A 12,891-nucleotide genomic window follows, 5' to 3' on the forward strand; every position below is an offset into this window, starting at 1 on the left:
GATGGTACAAAATCTGGATCATTTGCTGAGTCAGAATTCAGTTCCTCAAAAATGTCATCCATATTCATGTCAACACTAACTTCTTCAGGACCACCACCACCACCACCTTGTTCAGGAAGAAGATCCAACTTCATCTTATTAATATTTGTATTGTTGAAGATCAGATGATGGATACGTGCCTCATCACCAGGCATATCGACTAACATATGAGTAGCCAATACAGTCATAAAATAGGCAAAAGGAATGTCACTATGACCAGGATGGAGTCAAAACTGAAGAATGAAATGACAGATTAAGGATGGCAAACAAATCTGAGTACTATTTGAGATAGCATGGATAACACGAACCATAAATGAAGTCAAGTCAGATTTATTACCCGAACGAGGATACAGATTAGATACAAAGATTCTGTTGAGAATTCTGTATTTGGATAACAAATACCTTGTGGGGAGCGCATTCCCTTTTTGAGTCCATTGAACATCCATATTGCACAAGTCTCTAGTGAGCATGTGTTTTTCAGCCATTGAGGGTTTATCGGTTAAATTATGGATAAGAATACCCTCATCATTCACAGGAATTTTATAAGGGCTGAAATTAAATGACGATCAACGTCAAATGGCCCTTCTCTAGTAGAAATTTGAAAAGTTAAATTATCCAGTGAAAATGCACTAATACATGTAAACATGGATTGGGCAATGAACCAGTATGCAGGCCCACCCCAATGCAATAAGTTAACCCAACCTACAGCTTCAAGCATAGGAAGGATGTCAAAAGGAGCAATGTGATTAACATCAACAGGATGTTCAACAATAACATTACGAGATCTAATGTCCCTAACATATGATGGATCATCATTGGGAACCATAAGATGACGTTTAGAGATAGCGATCGATCTGGAGGAAGAAGAAGGACCACGTGAAGTAGTTTTTCTACCTCTAAAAGCCATTTGTAACAAGGATTTAAAGAAATAAAGAAGTTGCAAAGGATTGTGAAGTGGGTTTGCTCAAAACAGATTTTTCAAAATCTAAACCCCAAATCTCAAAGATTTTCAAAATAGAAAGCTTCAAGAGAGAAAAGGAAATAATCTTGACACAAATCTGTAAGAAAAACAGGATTTGGAACACTAACCTTGAAGGACTTGAAGGATGGGTTCGACGAATCGAAGTTCGGCTCCAAGGAGAAGAAAGAAGAAATGAGGAAGAAAGTGAAAAATCCCCAATTTGAAGTGAAACCCATGATCCACGACTGGTCGTGGGTATCTACGACCGGTCGTAGTACGACTGGTCATGTATACTCACGACTGGTCGAATAAACCCCAAAAAAATTTAATTTTCTTGCAATTTAAACAAAAATTGGAATTCAATCCAGCAAATATATACAATATTATACAAGAAGGCTTAAATTATCAATTTAAAATGCACATGCCAAGATCAAATTTCATCTTTTTGAACCTGCTTTTATCAAGAGGTTTTGTGAAAATATCAGCACGTTGATCTTCAGTAGAAATATATTCTAGAGATATAACTTTTTCTTCTACTAATTCCCTTATATAATAAAATCTAATGTCAATATGCTTAGTACGAGAATGTTGAATAGGATTTTTTGAAATATTTATCGCACTGGAATTATCACAATGTAATAACATAGAATCCTGTTTAATTCCATAATCACTTAGCATTCGTTGCATCCAAACAAGCTGTGTACATGCATTACCAACTGCGATATACTCAGCTTCAGCTGTTGAAAGTGATATAGAATTTTGTTTCTTACTAAACCAGGAAACTAGACAATTTCCAATGTAAAAACAACCACCACTGGTTGATTTTCTATCATCTAGATTACTAGCCCAGTCAGCATCCGAGTACCCAGCTAATAGGACATTAGTTTCATGAGGATACCAAAGACCGAGATTTACAGTACTTGCGACATATCTAATAATTCGCTTGACAACAATCAAGTGAGATTCTTTTGGATCAGATTGATATCTTGCGCAAATACCAACACTTAGTGAAATATCAGGTCTACTAGCAGTTAAATATAACAAACTACCAATCATACTCCGATAAAGTTTTGAGTCAACATTTTTACCATTAGAGTCATTTGATAGTTTCAGGGTAGTACTCATAGGAGTATCGAAATTCTTGTCATTCTCAAATCCAAATCTCTTGATTAGATTCAAGGCATACTTAGATTGAGAAATGAATATTCCTTCAGGTTGTTGCTTTACTTGTAATCCAAGGAAATAAGTCAATTCCCCAACCATGCTCATTTCGAACTGTGATTTCATCAAATCTGCAAACTCAGTAGTCAAGTCAGTACAAGTTGATCCATAAATAATATCATCAACATAAATCTGCACCATTAAGATATGATCATTATGTTTCTTAACAAACAGAGTTTTATCAACAGATCCCATTTGAAAATTATGACTTAAAAAAAATATCGTCAGTTTCTCATACCATGCCCTAGGTGCTTGTTTTAATCCATAAAGTGTCTTTTTAAGCCGATATACATGATCAGTATTTTTAAAATCTTCAAAACCCATTGGCTGTTCAACATAGACTTCTTCATGTAAATCGCCATTTAGAAAAGCACTTTTCACATCCATCTGATAGATCTTTATCTTTCTAAAACATGCAATGGATATAAATAGTCTGATGATTCAAGACGTGCTACTGGTGCAAAGGTTTCATCGAAATCAATCCCTTCAATTTGAGTATAACCTTGTACCACCAGTCTAGCCTTGTTTCTAATTATATTTCCACATTCGTCAGACTTATTTTTGAAAATTCATTTTGTTCCAATGATGTGTTTATCTTTAGGTCTTGGTACAAGATACCAAACATCATTTCTTACGAATTGGTTGAGTTCATCTTGCATCGCAACAATCCAGTTCTCATTAGCCAGACCTTCTTTTACGTTAGATGGTTCAATTTGGGATGTAAAACATACATAATTACATATATCCTCAAGTTGTCTACGGGTGCGAACACCGGTGAGAGGGTTTCCAAGAATTTGTGTGGTTGGATGATCTTTAACAGTCCTCAACTCAGAATCAATCTGATTCGATGAAGTATCGGGTTTATCAATGATTAGTACTTCATCATTATCTGAATTAGAAATTGGTGTGTTTAAGTGATCATCAATGACAACATTAATGGATTCTTGAATCACACCAGTCCTTTTGTTCAGAACTCTATAAGCTTGACTGTTTAAAGAATATCCTAGAAAAATACCTTCATCACTCTTCGTATCGAATTTTCTCAAATTTTCACGATCACGTAAAATATAGCACTTGCTGCCAAAAACTCGAAAGTATTTAACAGTAGGCTTTTTATTGAACCACAATTCGTAAGCCGTTTTATTATTATCTTTTCTAGTGTATACTCGGTTAATAATATAGCAAGCTGTGTTGACTGCTTCAGCCCAAAGATTTTTAGAGAGCTTCATGCTATTCAACATGACATTAGTCATTTCTTGAAGCACCCTATTCTTTCTTTTAACAACTCCATTTTGTTGTGGAGTTTTGGGAGCAGAGAATTCATGTAATATTCCTTGGTCGGTACAGAACTTCTCAAAATTGCTATTCTCAAATTCAGATCTATGATCACTACGAATTTTACTGATTTGAGAAGATTTTTTAGTTTGAATCCTTTTGAGAACTTTTCTTACTTCTTCAAGGGTTTCAGATTTATCCCTTAAGAAGACTACCCAAGTGAATCTGGTAAAGTCATCAACTATTACCAAGATATACTTTTTACCACCACGACTTTCCGTTCTGGTAGGTCCTATCAGATCCATGTGGAGAAGTTCGAGTGGTCTTGATGTGGTATTTGAATTTACCTTTTTGTGTGAGTTCTTTGTTTGTTTGCCTATCTGGCACTCACCACATATTTTATCTAATTTCTGAAGTTTGGGTAAACCTCTTACAAGTTATTGTTTGCTCAATCGATATAAATTTCGATGATGTACATGTCCAAGAAGTTTGTGCCATAAATCAGTCTTGTCTGTATGGACCATGTAACATGTTTGATTAGATGAGCTAGATTCACTAATAATATAGCAATTTTCAGACGTTCTACGTCCAGTTAATATTACAGAACCCTTATTATTTAGTATTTCACAGCTTTGATTAGAAAACCGAACATTATGGTTATTATCACATATTTGTAATATACTAAGCAAGTTATGCTTTAGGCCTTCAACGTATAAAACATTTTTAAACACAGGAAGATTAAAAAGTTGAACCGTACCTTGGCCTATAATCTTATAGTTGCTACCATCACCAAATGTGACTGAGCCATCAGTCATATCTTTCAGATCGGTGAATAAAGCTTTGTCACCTATCATATGCCTAGAGCATCCACTGTCTAGGTACCACTTTGAATGACTTGTTGCTTTGAAAGCAGGGTGAGCAACCAAGCAGGTGACTTTAGGAACCCATTTCATAACTGTTTTGGGTTTAGGAAATAGTTGGTCTTTTTTTGTGTATACTTGTAGGAATGACCTATAGAGTTAGATTTTAAGAGCTCCTTAAGTAAATCAACTATCTTTTCAGCTAGTGGATTTCGTTTTTGACTAAAGTTGACATGGCTGTTTCTAGGTTTTTGAAAAGTTTTTAAATTTTTAGAAAAATCTTGATAAGTACTTTTCCCTTTTGAGTTTGAGGACTCTCCTTTAACAAATATAGGAGTATACTTTTGTTTAGGAGGTAAATTTTTATCATAGCCCAACCCGGATCGATCGCCACATTTTCTTGATCCGGATAAAAGTTTCTCTAACTTTGGATCACCTTGGGCATATTTCCATGTGTCCTTTAAACTCAGAAGAGAAGATACTTCTGTTTTAAGATTCTCAATTTCAGATTTTAAATCAACAATTAGTGAGTTTTTGAATTTCAAATCGCATTTTGATTTTTCAAAACAATCTGAAATTTGTGATTTTTCTAAGACAAGTGATTCAAAACAATTTTTGAGTTTAGAAAACTTTTCTTTTTGAATTTTAAGTTTGACAGCAATTTTACAACTTTCCTTATATAGGGCATTGTAAGCGTCTTGAAGATCATCTTCATTTTCACATTCACTATTCAGATTTTCTTCACTTGTAGAGTCATTATCTGAAAATGTGAATTTGGCTAGAGTCATAAGAGCTTTAACCTCATTGCCCGACTCAGTTTCAGAATCTTCTGATTCAGAAGAACCTTCAGAATCAGATGATTCATCCCATGTAGCCAACATACCCTTCTTCTTGGGTTTGTCCCTTTTAGGACATCTATTTGCTAAGTGCCCATATTCTAGACAGTTATAACATTGACTATCTTTCAAAGATTTTCGAGATTTGGGTCTAAACTTCTTTTTGTCATTTGATTTTTGAAAATCAACCCTTTTCTTGCTTTTGAAAATCTTGTAAAATTTTTTAGCTAAAAGAGCCATATCATCTTCTGAATCAGAATTTTCTTCTGAATTACATTTAGAAGATTTTAGTGCGATAGATTTTCCTTTAGGAGCTTTAAAGTTTAACTCGTAAGTTTGTAGTGAACCAACTAGTTCTTCTACCCTCATATTATCTGTATCACGAAGTTCCTGGATCGTGATTACTTTAGAATCGAACCGTTCAGGAAGTGAGCGTAGTATTTTTGCACACACTTTACTTTCTGGGATTTTGTCGCCAAGACCCCACATTGAGTTTACAATGTCATTCAATCTAGTGTAAAAGTCTATAAACATTTCATTTTCCTCCATATGAATTTCTTCAAATCTGGTTGTGAGGAGTTGGACTTTAGATTTTTTGACAATTGTAGTACCCTCGTGTGTCATTTCTAATATATCCCAAGCTTGCTTTGCAGTATCACAGAAAATGATTCTTTTGAACTCATCCGGTGATAGTGCGTAAGTAATTGCATTTAGTGCTTTAGCATTTGCACTACTCTCACTTTTCTGAAGGGTGGTCCATTGGTAATATGGTGTGACTTTCATAGATTTTGAACCATCAACCCCAGTAACTTCCATGATAGGAGGATTCCATTCAGTCACTGTGGCTTGCCACACATTTTCATCTAATGATTTGAGGAAGATCCTCATTCTGGCTTTCCAATAGGTATAGTTGGAGCCATCAAAGGGTGGAGGCCTTGTGACTGAAAGGCTATCAAAATTTGACATCTTAAATAGCTTAAATCGTTAGCTCAGGAATTAAATCCAAGAATTAAAAAGGAGCTATTAGGCTTTGATACCACTTGAAAAGGCCAAGCTATATGTCCTAGAGGGGGGGTGAATAGGACAATGCCAAATAAAACTTATAACAGCGGAATAATAAAGAATATGATAGCCAAAGTAAATCACAATGCAGTAAATTAAAATAACCTCAAAATTCAGATCTTGAGAGGTTGATACAAACGTTGTTCTAAGGACAACCTTACACCAAAAACAGAGTTTATGGTAGGACAACCTTATTCCTAGAAAGATCTTTGTATCAAGTCTCAAACCGAAGAGGAAAACAATAATAAATATAAACTGAATTGAAATAACTTGTAATTAAAAATGTATTGTTCTAGGGACAGCCATACACCATAAAAATGGTAGGGCAACCTTGCTGGAACAACTTTCAAATGAAATTGAAAATCAAGCTGATAAAGGAATAGCAGAAAATAAATTTTAAGCTATTACAACATTCACACAAAGCTTGAATTAAATAATTACAACATTCACCACCATACATACATCCCACAAAAGAATAAAAAAATTAGAAATATAAATCATTCAACCACAACACAAGGGTTTATAGTGGTTCGCCTGTGTTTTCACCAACTATTAAACAACAGCCACACAAAAAGCTACTCCACTCCTAATATCCTCACACAGGGGATATTAGCGTTCACTAAAAATAGGTTTTCCCAGGTTCACCCAAAACCCTTACAATTGTGTCTTTGTATGTGGGCTTACACAATTAAAAAAAACCCCACTTCTGAGTTTTCCTGGCTTTCTTCAGATAACCAATATAACAAGATTTTTCTGGTAAATCTTGAAAGAAACCAAAATAATAGAAAGGAATTTACAATATGTAAAATACCTGAATATCTCCTTCGTTGTAGCAGCCCGGTAGAACCAAATCAAAGTAGATGATTGAATGTCCAAGTTCAATGTCCAGTACTTGATTACAATGGTTCTAATTCTAATTGATTTTAAATTAAACCAAACAGGGCTTGCCTTAATTGATTTTCATTCCAAAGAAAGGGAATAATAATTTCTCTTTATCAAATCAGATTGGAATAGTAGAAACAAAATCAATTAAATAAAGCTAAGGAAAGAGAATATTAAATAAGCACACTTAGCTTAGATGGAGCACAGAATTATCTCTCAGAAGTTCGACGAAGATTGGCTTGAATGAATTAATTAAATCGATAATTTCTTCTGAGATTCGTGCACTATTTATAAGTGAAAAGATCGGGTCTTCGACTGGTCTAGAGTGCTCTTCGACTAGTCGAAGCAACAACAGATATTTGAAAAATTCGGCGGGATATGCTCTGACCGTTTTACGACTGGTCGAAGCTCTCCTACGACTGGTCGTAGGTCTCCTTCGACTAGTCGTAGGTCCTGAAAATCTTCGCTGGACTTCGAGTCGAAGATTTTACGACTGGTCGAAGATCAGTCGACACTGTTCCTACGACTGGTCGAACAGATTCCTGGACTAGTCGAAGGATAACAGATTTTATCCGGAATTTGTAACAAACTCACGACTGGTTGAGGAATTTCTTAAACTGGTCGAAGCAAGTCTAGGACTAGTTGAAGAAGGCCTAGGACTAGTCGAAGAACAGACCAATCACATGTAAAATAAACATTCGGTTTATGTATCCGAAATGACCTACTTCTAAGGTCAACCTATGGTCAATCAAACCTCAACCATGAAGTATGGACATTGAAACATTAGGAACAAGAGACCTTGAAGTATGAGCCTTGAAGTCTTGATGTAGATCAAACCTTGATGTAGCTCAATCTTGAAAGTGTACAAACTGCCTTGAACTCATCTTGAAGTCTTGCAGCTTGAGTCTTGTCTTGTGAGCAGTTCTTTCATTCAAGATTGATCCTTGTACTTGTGAACTTTGCTTGTTGTGAGCTTAGCTTGTTCATGAATGTTGATCCTTGAAAGAGCTTCACTTAAGCAAGTTATATATAACATAACAGTGATTTTGTCATCACAAATTTGACAACAGACAGGGATATAAACTATAGCACTTACAGTTTAAGACATGAAGGTGAAGGATATTAACTTGTTTTTTATTTCTAAAAAAAAGAAAAGGTGCAAGGCATATTCATGTATATGTAGTGCCAGACTTGGCACTAGGCTCATATGTTGGACATAAATGCCATTTTGCCACATGTGGGGTCGACCTCTAGCATGGCATGTTCATGGGTTTGTATCAAGCATATCGTGCATGACTTAATGGAAAGAATTAAGAATGATCAGCATTGGGGACAAAGACTCCAAGGATCCTTACTACCTAAGGTCAAGAAGGCTATACAGCTATCTTCAATTATAACCACGACACCACTACATGGCTAAAAGAGATTACTAACGCCCAACAATAACAACATTTACTAAATCGGGTTCGGGTTCGGGATCGGATTGTTTAATCTATGCAAGATTCATAGTTGCACTACTTCTAATATCTAACTTGTTGTCAAGTTGAGTTTGAATTTGTAACCTTTGACAGAGAGCATTCAAATTATTATATATAAATAAATATAAATATAAATATAAATATAAATGTATATAGGAAAAAAAATTCAAAGTATGGAAACTGATTTCACAAACTAGTCCCAATGCGTGCCTTGCAGCATTCTCAAGCCTTCTAGGGTTGCACTGCTTCTAATCTTTAACTTGTTGTCAAGTTGAGTTTGAATTTGTAAACTTTGACAGAGAACACTCAAATGATTATATATAAATAAATAAAATATAAACATATATACATACATGTGTGTGTGTGTGTGTTCGCGCACGCGTGTGGACATCAGAAAAGGCACCAGCCCCCCCTCAGAACAAGCATCCAAGCCTACAGAACCATCAATGCATATATATGATATGTACATCAAAGCATACAATTACACCTTGTTTGGCTAGAGAGTCCACTTCAGAGTTTGCCTCTCCAGAGATGACCTTTAAACTGATTGGATGCACTCTGCACAAGTCCTGGGCTTCCTTAAATGCTCGTTATATTGAGATTATGAAGGTTCTATCACAATTGCAAAGAATTGCTTGGATTGAGAACTTGCATTCCAGATTTGCTGCACTGAGTGCTATAAACATAAACCAGACCATCTCTTTCTTATGTTTGCATTTCTTTTTAGTTGCTTATAACTTATCGGTAGAGTTTTTGTTGTTCATTTTCTTCTACAGAGGTGTGATGATTGCGCCCACCACAATTGCATCACAATATATTCCACAAGCTTGCAGATGAGCAGTTATTCTTGCATTTGTATGGTTTCTGCATAGGTGGAAGACAAATGTATTTACCCATGCTCTAGCCACCCAAAACATAACTGGGCCTGATCGAGAAAGTTTGCTAGCCTTAGACAAACTCTCATCCGTGGGTCTCCTTGTACTAGGATTGATGGCTTCAGCTGAGGCTAGTGGTGTGGCTGTGCAATCTATTTTGACCGTTGGAAGCATAGGAGGTAAACTTCAAATGTCTGCTGCTAATACTAGTGGAAATTTTCTGTGATCATATGATTTCTCATCCAGCCATTTCAACAAACATATAGCATGCCATTTCAAATTAACTCTCCAATCATGTATATATTACAGAAGATTTAAAAAAAATAATCTCATCCACCCATTTCAACAAACATATAACATGTCATTTCATCAAACAGTTAGCATATATCAAATCTGAAAGATAGGAAAAGAGATACAAATAGAAGAAGATATCAAACCTATGGAGAGGAGCTTCACGGCATGTGTTTCTTTGGTAGAAGATTCACGGCTACCGCAATCGAGAGAGAGAGAGAGAGAGAGAGAGAGAGAGAGGGCGTTCACGGCCTATGTTTCTTCAGGGCTGATGCATTGGAGAGAGAGGGAGGAGAATGAGAGTGATGGAGAATAGATCGGGAGGGAGAGAGAGGATTAGGGCTGATTAGGGAATGGAGAGAGAGAGAGAGAGAGAGAGAGAGAGAGAGAGAGAGAGAGAGAGGGAGGAGAATGAGAGAGATGGAGCAAGGATCGGGAGGGAGAGAGAGAATTAGGAAAGAAGAGCTTTTCCAAAGCTATGATTAGGGAATGGAGAGAGAGAGAGAGAGACTGAAAGACGGGTGTTTGGGTGTGACTCTATTTGAGCGCGCGCCCAAATTTGGTGTTTTTCTTAACGGATGGACGCAGAAGCTTCGATCAGGGGATCCGTGGGGCCCACCATGACGTATTTCGTTAATCCATTCCGCTCCATAATTTTAATAAAGTATTTTACTTTATGACGGAAAATTTCAGATATATTGAAGGCCAAAGTAGACCACACCATAAGAAGAAACAGTAATTTAATATCAATGTTTCCTACCACGTGGTCCACTTAAGCCTTAGATCAAGCAGATTTTTTTTTTCGTCCTCTAAAGTAATATTTAAAAATATATAGACGGCTCAGATAGAACATATAGTTTTTCTTAGGCCTCATAGAGCCCCTTACAATACTATTAATTATTAATGTTGTATCAACTTTTTAGCTACGGATTAAAACCATAGCAATCATAGCTAAGGTTTATATCCGTAGCAAAAAAGTAACGTGGTCTGAATCCTTTGCCCCTTTTTTTTATAGTGATTTAAGGGGCATAACTTTATTATCGTGATGACTAATTTCTTCATCAAATGTGTAGAAGAAAAACCCATATTGAAAACAAATCATTAAGAAATTATTGAGTTCATTGATACTCATATAATTTATTTGTTTGAAATTCCTGAATCAATTACTCTAGACCGAGAAGCAGCATTTTCTTCCAAGCATGTCTAAGTGATGGCTAATCAGTATAAAATCAAGTTGATGCATTCAACACCTTATTATATTCAGGCCAATGCTAATGCCAATGCTAACAATAAGGTCATTAAGAATATAAACTTAGTATGTCATTTAATATTCTATGTTAGCAATGGCATATTAAGTTTTTAGAAGCTCTTTGGGCTTATTGCAACTCATTTCAAAGCACATGGATGAGTCCATTCAGATCATTTTACGGGCATAATGTTTTGTTATCATTAGAAGTGATTGTGCTATCATTATGGGTAGCCTATCAGGCTAACTTAACCACGACCGATTTCACAAAGGCTATGTTGCTTAGGCTCGAGGATTTAGAAGAAATTCGGGTAAGGGCCTTAAATTCCATCATGACGATTAAGGCCAGACTTAATTAAATATACAACAATAAGATGAAAAGAAAGCTTTTGGTGAAGGCAATATGGTTTTAAACGTGATATTGCCTCTCGGGACTAAGGATGTCAAAAAATCCAATAAATGGTAGATTTTTAAAAGCATGTCGTTTTAATATCTAAAAGATATGAAAATATCAGGCCAAACGATGGTTAAACTAATCATAAAGGATATATAAAGACCTAAATCGGTTGAACGACAAAAATAAGCATAAATATAATTATTATATTATAAGGCTGAGGATAAGTAAAATGTGTTTGATAGGCCAATTACATCTTTATTTTAAAAAACCAAAGAAAATGGATAGGCTTGAGTGTGAATTAGGCATAAACAACCTTTATCTCATCAAATTCTTTAGCAACTCGTTCTCTGATGAGTTCATTTATTTGCCTTTGAGCCTTTCAGGACTCTTCGCTTTTCAAAACTCAGTGGAGAAAATGTAGGACTTGGTTGATGTGATGCCGATCATGTGGGCTTTGTACTCAGCTTCTCTCTTTTGTTCGTTGCTCTCACATGACCGAGTCTGATAAATGATAATATGAAAATTGACGATGTTCAGAAGAGTCTAGGAGTATTGTAGGTACCGTCCAAGGTAGATTCTCGTAGTTTGCTAGAGATAGTTATTGATTTCTCCACGCTGAAATTATAGAGTTCTCAACATCATTGGAGTGTGCTCTTATATATAAATGTCTCGATGTTTTATTTTAGTCTTCTAATTATGTCTACACTTGGTCAAAGATTTCTCTTCTTCTTTCAATAATCTCAGTTTATCCTCAAAGGTAGATATTATAGCCTTTAGATCCATTAAGGTTGCGTCTGACTCCTTCAAGCCCCTCTATACAACACTAATTTGTTTACTGATAGTTACGATTTCAGTCATTCTAATGTAGACCATTGAATGCTCAGATTGAAGTTTGTCAACCGCAATTACTTATCTTAATGCCCATGAATCAAGCTAAAAAATTCAAGGAGTACAGGTAGTTTGGTCGACAGGAACTTATCGTATCGAGTTAGAGTTTGGTATCAAAGAATAAGAAAGTTAAGTTTCACGATCGATCCTGACGTGATGATATCAGCAACACCAGAGTGAATAAGAGCTCGTAATTACTCATACAACTACTAAATCTTTGATGAATGTGTAAGGGATTTGGCTATGAGGATGTCAGATCGAAAGACTCAATCAATGGAGGATAAAATATCTTCTATAGGAAGCAACTCCGCAAAGAAATGAGATAAGGAACGAGAAATATCAACCGAATGGGCTAAAGAAGAAAGAAGGTTCATCGTTGTAGCTCGATCAGAAGAAACTTTAGTTGGTTGAGATGTTTCCTCTTCTTATACTTTTGCTTTGTCCAAAGGAATTATCATGTGTTCATCGATCAAGGCAATGACTATTTGATCGGGTTAATTACACGTGGTGTTCCTATGAGCTATGCACGAAAGCTTGATGAAGCTAAAGAATGATGGCTATGTCCTACATTGGGGTGGTT

This window comes from Magnolia sinica, chromosome 12 (genome assembly GCF_029962835.1).
Source record: "Magnolia sinica isolate HGM2019 chromosome 12, MsV1, whole genome shotgun sequence".
NCBI classification, from domain to species: domain Eukaryota; kingdom Viridiplantae; phylum Streptophyta; class Magnoliopsida; order Magnoliales; family Magnoliaceae; genus Magnolia; species Magnolia sinica.